This window comes from Dermacentor albipictus, chromosome 8, assembly GCF_038994185.2.
Source record: "Dermacentor albipictus isolate Rhodes 1998 colony chromosome 8, USDA_Dalb.pri_finalv2, whole genome shotgun sequence".
Classification (NCBI taxonomy): Eukaryota; Metazoa; Arthropoda; class Arachnida; order Ixodida; family Ixodidae; genus Dermacentor; species Dermacentor albipictus.
In genome coordinates, this window is record NC_091828.1 from 11,608,321 (window position 1) to 11,621,530 (window position 13,210).

General features: G+C 46.1%; 1 protein-coding gene across 6 annotated transcripts in view; it reads right to left on the reverse strand.

Moving 5' to 3' along the window:
* Window positions 1-13,210, reverse strand: part of LOC135915545 (tartrate-resistant acid phosphatase type 5-like) — a 142,098-nt gene that overhangs the window by 119,368 nt on the left and 9,520 nt on the right. Inside the window, exon 2 of one of the 6 annotated variants that reach the window (XM_070523055.1) lies at window positions 9,626-9,735. The exons of 4 other annotated variants lie outside the window; for them this stretch is intronic. The gene's annotated coding sequence lies outside the window, so the exon portion shown is untranslated. Of the gene's footprint in view, window positions 1-9,621; window positions 9,736-13,210 lie in introns of all 6 variants that reach the window. One more of the 6 variants, XM_070523056.1, reaches the window with a different exon arrangement.

Below are 13,210 nucleotides of genomic sequence, written 5' to 3' on the forward strand. Positions count from 1 at the left end.
CTAAACAAAATCAGCCTACTTTAAAACAATAGAAAGTGAAATACAGCAATGCCTGACGGAACTTCCGAAGCATGTAAAACAAAAAAAGACAACACTTCTATCCCTGGTTTGACCGATGGCGATATAATAATTTGCGATGCCATCGAAATGGCCAAGCTGTCAAACTTTATTTTACAACAGTGTTCTGTGCCCCAATATATCCTTGGAAAAATCTGAAATTGTTGAAACACGAATCCGCACCCATGCCGAAAATAGTGATCATAGCTTGGGGCATTGAATTACTGCTTCGTGATTTAAATTGTGTAAATGCTGTGGGCCCTGATTCTTTACTCATGTTTATGTTGAAGTGATGCTCTCATATAGTGTCAATGTACTTGAAAATTGCTTTTGCGAAATCTTTCAAACACAGTTCGCTTCCGGGTGATTGAAAAATGACATCAGTTTTTCCTGTGCATAAAAGTGGCCCGCGCATCGGTTTTAATAACTACTTTCCCATTTCACTCGCTTCTGTGTGCAGCAAAGTTCTAGAGCATGTTTTATATACTGTAGAAGTCACACATATAGAGAGTGATGCTTTATTTAATTCAAATCAGCATGAATTTAGACGAGAATTATCTTGCGTCACACAACTAGTAGAGTTCATAGATGTTTTACCGGCAGCCCTAGACGACAAAACATCGGTTGAATGGATTTTTCGTGACTTTCAAAAAGCGTTCGACACCGTTTCACTTTTCCTGATAATGCAAAAACGTACCAGGTTTAATTATAATCCCCAAGTTATTCCGTAGATCGCCAAATACGTAGTGAACAATGAATTTCCCTCCACTTGAGATTTTGAGAAACCGAAACAAGGTTTTGAAGAGTAGATCGGCCCATTTGCTCCTGGATTCTTTCTCTAGCTTTTAGAGCGGATGCGAGAGCTTTGGGGGGGAGGGGGAAGCCGACGTTGATTCAGATCACGTTTGGGGGAAACGTGTTCACCGGCAAGTCATTTATTGGAATTGTCTACACGCTTTTATTCCTATAGAGAGTTAGTCAAGACGTGAAGTCAGTCAAGAACATCAGACGAGTTGGACATTGAGCGGACGTTGGTTATCCTACGAAGACTAATCTGTGTTGTGGTTGCGGGAAGGGCCATCCTGCGCCGCCGATAGCAGTGTCGCTGGCGTGCATGCTGGACAGCATCGTTTGCCATTGTGCGCATAACACGGGGAGCCGCAACTGCAAGTTTCACCTAGCTAGTAAGCAGCGACGGGCTGGCAGCACCCCAGCGAAGGCAAGAGCCAAGCAGGAAAGGAGGAGTGTCGCTAGAGGCCCAAAGAGCGGTCATCACGTTGTGCGAGTAGCGGAACAAAGAGGAGGGACCAGTCGGGTAGCTTCCCACCACTGTGATGAGCCGGGGGTAGTAGAGGAGGAGGACGACGATCCCCAGTCATGAAAAAAGTCGGAGCGACAGAACAAAAAAAATTAAGCTGGCCAAACGCGGGCTCCCACAGTGAGACTGCTCGATAGACGGTGCTGAAAAAGCAGGTGCAGCAGCAGGTCGAGACGATTAAAATGTAAGTGCGGGAATTACGACGGGGCAGTTTATGCAGACGTCGTGGAGTATAAGGACGCAGAAGAAGCGCCTATAGCGCAAGCTATAACTCATATTGAATCCGACCTGAACGTCAGCGATTCAGAAACAGCCATGAGAAATTTTGTGATTGGCAGAATATCTCTCCCGGCAGCACGAGTACTGAATCGGGCCCTAGGGTGAGGGACTAGGCAGGCGGAAATTGTGTGGCAACTGGCACACCCTGGGAACGACGCGGTTCGCATGAGTATTCGAGGTTTCATCAGCTGATCAGGTGAGCCGCCCTTTTCGGGGAGATCGCCGAGAGATGAGCTCGTGTCCTTTCACGACATAACAAACAATTGCAAAGTGGAGCGAAGGATTTATCCGCCCCCGGAAAAGCAGTTGACTAAGGCGAGGAATGAGTTTGTCGAACCTCAAGACTAGATCATTCTCCAGTCCCTACGTGTTGAGTAAAATGTACGCGGAGTAGATTAAACCGGAATGCAAATGGTGCCGGGAGCTGACACCCTATTACTATACCTTGTGGAAATGTAGCATAGCACCGCCGCAGGCGGATAGTATGCGTTAACCTTCTCTCGCGCACTGGGATGCCATGTTGGCGAGCTGAGACGTGGTCGTCCAGACCAAGGTAGTACAGTGGGCCATCGAGATGGCTGCCAACCATGGGCGAATCGCAATCTAACATGGAATCGTAAGCATGTGCTTTTTGTACGAAACAGTGGTTTCTCGATCTATCTTGTCGTACGTGCTCAACAGCATTTCGAAATCCTCCTTAATCATCATCTTCATCATAATCACGATCATCATCACACTGGTTACGCCCACTGCAGCGCAAAGGCCTCTGCCATACTCCTCCAACTACCGCGCTCATGTACTAATTGTGGCCATGTTGTCCACGCAAACTCCTTAATCTCATCCGCCCACCTAGCTTTCTGCCGCCCCCTGCTAGGCTTCCCTTCCCTTGGGATGCAGTCCGTAACCCTTAATGACCATCGGTTATCTTCCCTCCTCATTACATGTCCTGCCCATGCCCATTTCTTTTTCTTGATTTCAACTAAGATATCATTACCTCGCGTTTGTTCCCTCACCCAATCTGCTCTTTTCTTATCCCTTAACGTCACACCTATCATTCTTCGTTCCATAGCTCGTTGCGTCATCCTCAATTTAATAGAACCCTTTTATTGAGCCTCTAGGTCTCTGCCCCGTACGTGAGAACTTGTAAGACACAGCTGTTATACACTTTTCTCTGGAGGGATAATGGCAACCTGCTGTTCATAATCTGAGAATGCCTGCGAAGTGCACCCCAGCCCATTATTATTCTTCTGATTATTTCAGTCTATTTATTTATTTATTTAGTCTCATGATCCTGATCCGCGGTCACTACCTGCCATAATTAGATGTATTCCCTTACCACTTCCAGTGCCTCGCTACCTATCGTAAACTGCTGTTAACTTTTGAGACTGTTAAGCATTATTTTAGTTTTCTGCTGAATAACATTAAAACCCACCCTTCTGCTTTGCATCTCCAGGTCCGTGAGCATGCATTGCGATTGGTCTCCTGCGTTACTAAGCAAGGCTATATTATCAGCGAATCGCAAGTTACTAAGGTAAGTTCATTTACTTCATTATATTACGATTACCTACATTCATCACCAATTCTTCCTAATCCAGGTGTCTGAATACGTCCTGTAAACACGCTGTGAATAGCATTGGAGAGATCGTATCTCCCTGCCTGACGCCTGCCTTTATTGGGATTCTGTTGCTTTCTTTATGGAGGACAACGGTAGCTGTCGATCCGCTTTAGGAATCTTTCAGTATTCTTACATACGGCTCGTCTACACCCTGATTCCGTAATGCCTCCATGACTGCTGAGGTTTCGACTGAATCAAATGCTTTCTCGTAATCAGAGAAAGCTATATACAAAGGTTGTGGGGTAAGGGTAAGGTTGGTCGCTCCTTAATCTACTCCCACTAAACACATGGTTGGCTCACGTGTACGTGTAAGTGCGTTGGTGCAGAGAGTGCCACTCCTACCACAAAATGTCACAAATAAACAAATCTCGAAGCAGACTAAAAGCTTTTTCAAATAGAAACAGGGATTGGTTCTTCACAAAATATTTCTTTCATTGTTTGGTCAGTCACAATATTTATCAATACCTCATCAAACAAAAGAGAAACTTGTATATATACATATACACATTCAGCAAAGCTTATGACACTTGCTGAAAATGTTCATCATAACGAAGGTTCTGGGGAGGGCGGATGGTACGAGTCGACTTTCTAGTAACATGCTTCGGTTGGATGCCAGGCGAATGATCGCTGTCGCTTGCTGGTAGCACTGATCCTACGGCTGCTTCTTGAAATAACGCATTGTAGGCTTGGGCTGTTGGTTGAGCTGGTGCTGCAGGCGCCGGCGCACGGGAGTTTTCACATGGTGGACTCTCCTCGCAGTCGTCATCACTTTCACCGCTATACTGTTCACCTGTCCTAAGGAGGTGTCGGCGGTTGCGCTGCAGCACACAGTGATCTTGCGTTCGTACCAAATAGGAACGTGGAGCAGTTTCATTAATGACCTTCTTGTTTGGGGACCACCCAGTCGCATCCTGAAGCCTCACTTTCAAGCTTCTGCGCAGTATTTGCAAGAGCTTCCCAGCCTTGGCTTGGCGGTGCTTCCTCAGAGGGGTCTGGGACACCCTTCCTGAGGCAGACAGGTTCGAACGATGTCGTCTTCTTTGCAGAAGCTTCATTAATGAAAAGACCAGCGCAAAAAACAGGGACACAAACAGAGAAGACGACAGGATGAGCGCTAAACATCAACAGAGGTTTTACTGCGAGAGAAGGTACATATACATTTCGGTGGTGCATGCGCACACAGGATTAAAACGGTACAAGCACAATCTAATCAAAATGTGGCAAACTATTCTTAAAAAGTTATCACCTCTCCTGTCAATGTGATATGCCTCACAAATCTCGCGCCGCCACCTTGTGGCTCCCCTACCAATCACACACGTGGTACCAAACGCACGCCGCTTACAATGCTTGGCCAAATGGCCGCCCCCCGCTTATGAATCTAACAGCGTTCGGTGCTCTCGTAGCCGTTCATTTAGGCAGCGGCCAGACTGCCCCACGTAGCATCTACCGCAAAAGCGAGGTATGTGGTATACGACCCCAACAATGCAGGGTACAAACTTGCATTCATGTTTTATCGCGCAGACTGGTTTTTTTGTTTTCGTTTACGGCTTTGAACATGGGCACCAGCTTTTCGGGGGCAGTGAACATCCCGTCCACCCCGCACTTCTCTCCAACTTTTCTCAGCCGGTGGGATAGCTGGTGCACGTACGGTATAGCTGTACGCTTCAGCTTCTTGCATATTTTTTCGGCTGCTACGCCAGGGCGTCCACCTGCCCTGATTTCTTTCAGGAGGCATTCCGCCACAGCCGTCACGATATCTTTCGGAAAACCGGCGTTCTTCAACCAGAGCACTTGAATCTGCAAACTAACCTCAATTCTTTGGTGGCAGGACTTTCGAGAGCACCACGCAGGCAATTTTTTGCAATGCCCCTCTTAACCAATTTTGAGTGAGCCAAATTACAGTATATGCTAAAACTTTCTTTTTTGTGCGTGGCTGGTACGACCAGCAGATGTGCCCTGTGCCAGAGCACAAACTCAGCTCGAGGAATTGCAGACACCCGTTCATCGGCACTTCATGCGTGAACCTTAGTTTGCCAAAACAATCTCCGAAAATCTCTAAAACACTTTTTACAAACTGTGGCTTGTCGCTCTCGTTGTAAACATTCATAACCACAATCAAATCATCGACATATCTAAACCACCTCACAACACGTTTTTCCTCTTTCATGCAGGCTGCCACGCTCTTGTCAAATTGGCCTAAAAACACTTCGCTAAGCATTGGAGCTATGCAGGAGCCTACGCAAATACCATCTTTTTGCACGAACAACTTGTCGTTAAAAAAATGTATGTGGAAGAGAGGATAGCACTCAACTAATGCTACAAAGTCATTTACGGAAACCTCGCTATTTTGGAACTGGACAGCCCCCCAGCTTTCAATCCGCGCTTTTACTGTGTCTAACAACTCTGTTTAGGGAATGGAATAAAAGAGCTCCTCAATATCAACTGAAGAAACAAAATTTGCTCGTGAAGCACCACCTTGCTCATCCAAAAACTCAATCACATCCTTTGAGTTGCTCACACGAAAAGGATCTTCTACGTCTATTTGGCTAAGATGCTTTGGTAGGTATTTTGATACCAGGCCTTGCCAGGCTTCTTTCTCGGATACAATTGCTATGAGAGGCAAGCCTTCTTTGTGGGTTGTTGCAGAAAAAAATACGCTCAGCGCCGGCATATTCGTAGCTTTTACAGACTTCTCTAGTCCTTTCAAATTGATCTCTTCACACAGTGTTAATGCCTCTGCTTTTACTTTCCTGCCAGATCTTTCCAAGCGAACAAAATATTTTCAATAGCCTGCTTAGCCTTTTCATGATATATCGACGAAACCACCCTCCTTATCAGCAGTCAGCAAACAGAGATTATTCGTCCTGAAGTAATGAGTTGTTTTGCTCACTGCTAGCGTTGCCCCAAGTGAACACAACTTCCTACTTGACAGGCAGTCGACACCTTCAGAAATACGTCTAGCTTTCTCATCCGCCTCTGCACATTGCCCAACTTTCCAAACCATGGTATGGAGTCCAATCGGTGTCTCGTTAACCTCATTTCAATATTTAGGCCCGCAGCTCAAAACCCTTTAAACTTTTTCTGGGAGACCAAATTCCGCTAAACACAACACTTTTTTCTTCTTATGAACGTCTTGGGAACCCTCTTTTGCTTTTTTACAAGCACACAAAGATGGCAGGCCAAAAGGCCACAGAAACTCGGTAACATTAGCTGCCTCCCTAGGCCAAGTCCTCATCAAGGCGTCACAGCTTACCTTGCAGCTTGTCCTAGTCACGGCATGCACACGTAGGCACGAGTAGAAATACCGGATATGTCTCCGGAATTGGACACGGAAGATCTTGGCGATTCTTCTAGCATGTCGCATGGACGCTTGTCAGTCCGTGAGAACTGATGTGCAAGCCTTGTTCCATCCCTGCCAAGCGTCCGTGCGGTAGGAAACGGTAGCTTCCAAACGGTGAAGAGAAAATGCAGATCTTAGATGGCCGCTCGTCAAGCGGCATCTCATGATAGCCGGAGTTCGCGTCAAGAGAGTTGAAATGCACGGCATCAGTAAAACGGACTTCCAAATCCTCGCGCCTAGGAAGCGGCCAATGCTGCCGCTTGATGTACTTGTTTACAGCTCTGGGGCCCATGCACCCCCTTAGCGTGCGATCTTTCTTCTTTGCCAGAACTAAAGTACTAGCCCAGTCGGTAGGGTCGTTCACTTAAACGATTATGCCAGCACGTACCATTCTTTCAAGTTCCTTTTTTAGAGGCGTTTCTAGCGCCCAAGGAACTCGTCGACAAGCCACCGCGAGTGCAGATTCTTTTTGCGGCTGCTAATATACAACTTTGCTTGCACTACATTCCCGGAGAGCAGCTGGTTCCCGCTGACATGTCATGCTCAACAGCTGACCAGGGCGAAGACCAAGTTGCCACCACTTTTGGTACAACAGACAACATGGAGATCCATACGGTGCAGTCCTTGGGCAACATGGTCACTTCCCAAACGTCCAGTGCGTCGTCCCCCACCATGCTCCTCTGGCTCTGGCAGGGCCGATGGAGCGCCACATGACGGTGCTCGGCTTTTCAGTTCTTGCAGCCAAACGCACTGTGCTTCTCTAAAGGAACGCCGTCTTTCCCTCTGACCACGCGTCCTGCATGCACCATGGTACTTCAAATGCATGCGTAATTTCCACCGTAATAAACAGTAAGTAGTGGTAACGGGGTAATTATCGAACTCATGACAAACTTAGCTTGTGTTTGCTGACGCACAAAATGCTTTTGGTGCTTTCCCTGCGTCGGATACAACTTTTTTCGCGCCATCTTACGTTCGTGCGGTCGTGCTGTCCTGGTACGACGTCGAATGCACGGTTCGTGCGTGGAAGGTGGTACCTTTTCCAGGGACGCCTGCAATGCCGCTGCAGGTGTGCCTCCTCGGGTCAATGCGGCGAGACGGCGGGTTGTTGACAAGGCTCTGCGTACACTGCACAGCTGCAGTTGACCCGTATTCTGCGTGAGGCCAACCTGTCATTCCTGCTGCTTTAACACCCCATCCGAGGATCTTCAGCCCAATGCTAAAGCTTACAATCACTTTCAAGGTTTCGCCCATCACAACTCCCAAGCTTTATGACGCATAAATGTGGAAGCAACGCCTCTATCGGAAAAAAGGCTATCAACCTTTCAAACGGTAAAATAAAATGCAGGGTAAGATAGGGAAATTGGTATAACACTTCTTAAGACTGACCAGTTCCCCTTTTTTATATACGGGGTGTCCCAACTCTCATCCACCAAGATATAAAAATACGGAAATGACATGTAGCGTGACAGAACCAAGATAATGTTTTTGGCGGCGCTTGGAGATATCAGGATCATTTTTCTTTTGCATTCCATCTGATTAGATAATCCCGAAATAATCAGCTTCTCACTTAATGCAATTAAATATGTCAATGAGAAAATTGTAGTGCAATAGGAAAAAAATTTCCGATACAGCTTTTTGTTCCTGTATAAGTGCTACGTAGAAGTGTTTAAGCCTGCGAATGTACACGAAATCGAATCGGGACTGGCTGCCGGAGGCACTTTGCGTGTATTCGTGGGCTCCTTTCTCATGGCTGTTCAACAGAACCTGGACAGGAAAACCGTGGTTTAGGCGTCCATATATACTTTGGCTTCATTGCGCGAACTACCATTAACAGGCGTTAATCATTTTACATTGTTTAGGAAGAAGCAGTGACACGCATGCTGCGTGGTTCGAACAACAATATGGCGGCGTCTTGCAGGCTGTCATGCGGTTGTACACAATCCTCTTTAAGAATCCTTTACGCATTAATTCATGTTAACATTAAAAAAATGTGCCCTCAATCACTTTGCCTGCCGATTACGCTTACTGCGTTTTGCAAAGCAACAGTCATTGTTTTGAGAAGGCTCAGGTGGCGCGCTTCCAAATGATGGATGTGTTTAATACGCTTCACCTCAGCAGAAATACGTAGCAAGTCGAAACATTGGACAAATGCGCAGCTGGCGGGCTGAGGTGCAACGAACGACGTCCTATCGAAATGTCCTCCCGAATAAGAAATTGACCCAACCATACAAACTACTTCGCTTTGGACGGGAACTTGACATCTTCGTTGACAATGGCAATATCATTTGGAATTGCCTTTTCTCTTTTTCCTGTTCTAAAACGACCACTTTCTCATCATCGAACTTATCAGCGAAGTTGAGCTAGTTTTAAAGGTCGTTTGTATCTGAAGGAAGCGTATTGACAAGCGCGCATGCAGGGTCCGAAAAACCAAATGTACCTGCACAGCACAACACAGTGAACACTACTTTAAAAACTTGGCTGGCATCCCATCCCTCCTAGCTTTACTAAATTCTGATTGCAGCTCATGAATCATCCGAAGCACTGATATGCTTTCCATGTCGGAACGCGTCAGGCATGTTGCCGACAGCTGCAGAAGTGCGACATTATCTCGCAAATGGGAAGAACACCCAAGGAGCCCTTCGTTTACATGTTCCCCACTTCAATGACGTGGCAGTCGCTTAAATGTTTGCCTTGTTCTTGACCTGAAGACAACCTGATGTCCATGCTGCAACTGGTAACTTCTATATTAAATTTGTGCTTTGCCACAGCGCTGACTATAATGTGACAAACGCACGTCCCAATGATTTCGAAACCACCGGTAACCGCAACATCTTGGAATCGTAGACGTTGCTTAGTTTAAACACGGGAATTCCCTTGAGGCTAGTGCCGTGAACATCGTGCACAGGTCGCGGAGTTGGAGGAATCCTGTCGTTATCAGCATGGGGTTGCGGTTTGTAGCCATATGGAGCACCGCGCCAACCTCAAGTGGCAATTTTCGGTTCGCTGACTCACTTGCCTTTACGATTGCCTCCAAGATCGGACGGTGCACGATCTCAGATTCAACGCCACAACAAACCCCAGAATGACCACGTGGCGGCCCTTTTCAGTAGGCGGTGGTGGCACCACCTGAAAATGTGAAGAAACACTTTACTGTTGAGGCTGAAGTTGCACATACCAAGCTACACACTCAGGGTGCGAAAAATGTTGTTTTTCCCTTTTTTTCAAAGCGAAGCTTTCATTGCCTCTTCCCTCGAATTTCCCACTACTGCTGCTGCGGCAGCTGCTACTTTCCTCCATGTCTTGCTCGCCGCTTCGGGAAGTGGTTGATTAAGCGTATAGTGTACTACGATATACTATATAGTGTATATAGTGTATAGTGTTATAGTGTACTAGGATATCCTATAGATATGAACGTCAATCTTATGGGCATCAATAAGAAGTGTGATATAGAAGTAGGTGGTAGTTTCGTTAGACAGCATGCCAGTAAACTATCGCAAGAGATGAAAGATCTGATCAAGAAACGCCAATGTATGAAAGCATCTAACCACACAGCTAGAATAGAAATGGCAGAAATTTCCACGTTAACCACCAAGCGTAAGAAAGCTGACAAAACGAAGCATAATATGGATAGAATTGAACGTGCACTCAGAAACGGAAGAAGCCTAAAAGCAGTGAATAAGAAACTAGGAATAGGCAAGAATCAGATGTATGCGTTAAGAGACCAAAGCCGGCAATTTCATTACTGATATGGATGAGATATTTCAAGTTGCTGATGAATTCTATAGAGATTTGTAGAGTACCAGTGGCACCCAAGACAATAATGGGAGAGGGAATAGTGTAGTCGAATTTGAAATCCCACATGTAACGCCGCAAGAAGTAAAGAAAGCCATGGGAGTTATGCAAAGGGGAAGACAGCTGGGGATGATTTGGTAAGAGCAGATTTTTTGAAGGATGAAGGGCAGATTGTTCTAGAAAAACTGGCCACCCTGTGTACGCAATGCCTCATCACCTCGAGCGTACCTGTATTTTGGAAGAACGCTAGCATAATCCTAATGCGTAAGAAAGGGAATGCCAAAGACCTGACATATTATAGACCGATCAGCTTACTGTCCGTTGCGTACGATGTATTTACAATGTATTCGCAAATAGTATCAGTAACACCTTAGACTTCTGTCAACCAAAGGACCAGGCAGGATACCGCAAAGGCTACTCAACAATAGACCATATTCACACTATCACTCAGGTGATAGAGAAATGTGCGGAGTATAACCAACCCTCATAATAGCTTTCATCGACTACGAGAAAGCGTGTGATTCAGTCGTAACCTCAGCTGTCATGGAGGCAATACGAAATCAGGGTGTAGACGAGCCGTATGTGACAATACTGAAAGATATCTATAGCGGCTTCACAGCCACTGTAGTCCTCCATAAAGAAAGCAACAAAATCCAAATAAAGAAATGCATAAGGCAGGGAGATAGCATCTATCCAATGCTACTCACAGCGTGTTTACGGGAAGTATTGAGACCTGCATTGGGAAGAATTGGGGATAAGAATAATGAAGAATACCTTAGTAACTTGCGATTCTCTGATGAGATTGCCTTGCTTAGTAACTCAGGGGACCAATTGGAATGCATAGTCACTGACCTGGATAGACAAAGCAGAAGCGTGGGTGTAAAAATTATTCTGCAGAAAATAAAGTAATGTTTAACACTATGGGATGAGTACAGCAGTTTAGGATAGGTAGCGAGGCACTGGAAGTGGTACGGGAATACATCTACTTAGGGCAGGTAGTGACCGCAGATTCGGATCATAAGACTGAATTAATCAGAAGAATAAGAATGGGCTGGGGTGCCTTTGGCAGGCATTCTCAGATCATGAACAGCAGGTTGACATCCTTCAAGAGAAAAGTGTATAACAGCTTTGTCTTACCAGTACTCACGCATAAAACAGAAACATGGAGGCTTACGAAAAGGGTTCTACTTAAATTGAGGACGACGGAATGAGCTATGTAAAGAGGAATCATAGGTGTAACGTTAAGGGATAAGAAAAGAGCAGCTTGGGTGAGGGAACGAACGCGAGGCAATGACATCTTAGTGGAAATCAAGAAAAAGAAATGGGCATGGGCAGGGCATGTAATGAGGAAGGAAGATAACCGATTGTCATTATGGTTACGGACTGGATTCCAAGGGAGGGAAGCGTAGCAGGGGATGGCAGAAAGGCAGGTGGGCGGATGAGATTAAGAAGTTTGCAGGGACAACGTGGCCACAATTAGTACATGACCCGGGTAGTAACAGAAGTATAGGAAATGCCTTTTCCCTGCAGTGAGCGTAACGAGGCTGATGATGATGATTATAATGATGATGATGATGACGATAGTGTACTACATACACCCTCTAGAGAACTAGGTGGTTTTGGTACTACGTGGTGGAGACGCGGGAGAAGGAGTCTGCGGGCCCTTTCCATCGAGGAATCCAGAGGCGTCGCGACAATGCGCTCTGTAACTCTCTGGCCATTGTGACAGTGCCCTACCGAACACCGTAGTCATCAACGCAATAACCCCGGGAGGGCTGCGATTACTCGTTAGCCCCTCACCAAGCCGTTACAACAAGTGCCAGCGCTAACTTTTGCACTGAGGTGTGACAGCTCAGTTTAGAAATAGTACGGTAGGAATAGGAAACTGAGAATGCGCAAAGCCGATATCGTCAACCAACGTCACCTGCGGACCATCGCCTGGAGATAGTCTGCTGACAGAACAGGGCTTCAAAAAGTGGTGCTGGCGTCTGTCCCGTTTCATTTGGCAGCAGCACTTGCAGCTGGTGGAATGCGGGCGTAAACGAGTTACCTTACCTTTGCAGGTTGGTGGCGTTTCTTTTTTACCTTTTTTTTGCCGCAACTGCTGCTGCCAGTGTTTTGACCTGTCTGAGTGATACCTTGTATATCTTACGATGCCAACTGTTGCTGAACAAGGTAAGAGAATTCAGCATCTTGAAGCCTGGTCTGAAAGCAAACTCGAAGTAGTAGTCGAAAAACTGGTTGAAAAAACGAAACAGAGGATTTCATCAACTCAGCCTGAAATTCATGCAATGAAGGCCGAAATCAATAGCCTGGTCTCAAGTGTCGAAACGCTGAATTCTCTTGTCGAGAAAGTGAAGTCAGAGAATGAGCGCTTAAGAACTGTTAATGAAACTCTGCAATCACAGAATGAAACCTTAACTGCAAAAGTGTCGGAACTTGAGCAGTACTCTAGGTTAACGAACGTTGAATTGAAGAACATCCCGTGTACACAGGGAGAGGACTGTGCGGCAATTATAAAAGCTGTAGGGGCAAAAATTTATTGTCCCATCACGGATAGTGGCATTGATGTTGTTCATTGAGTTCCAGGGAAGGTTGGAACAGCTGAAAAAAATGTCATTGCCCGCTTCTGCTCACGAGCCAAGAAGCAAGATTTCGTCGCTAAGGCACGAAAGGCTAGGCTGAACACTAATGACCTCGGCTTTGGTGGATCGCAAAGTCGCCCTGTTTATGTAAACGACCACCCGACACTGGCAAATAAAAGGCTGTTCGCTAAAGCGTTGAAGTTATTCCGGGAACGTGGATGGAT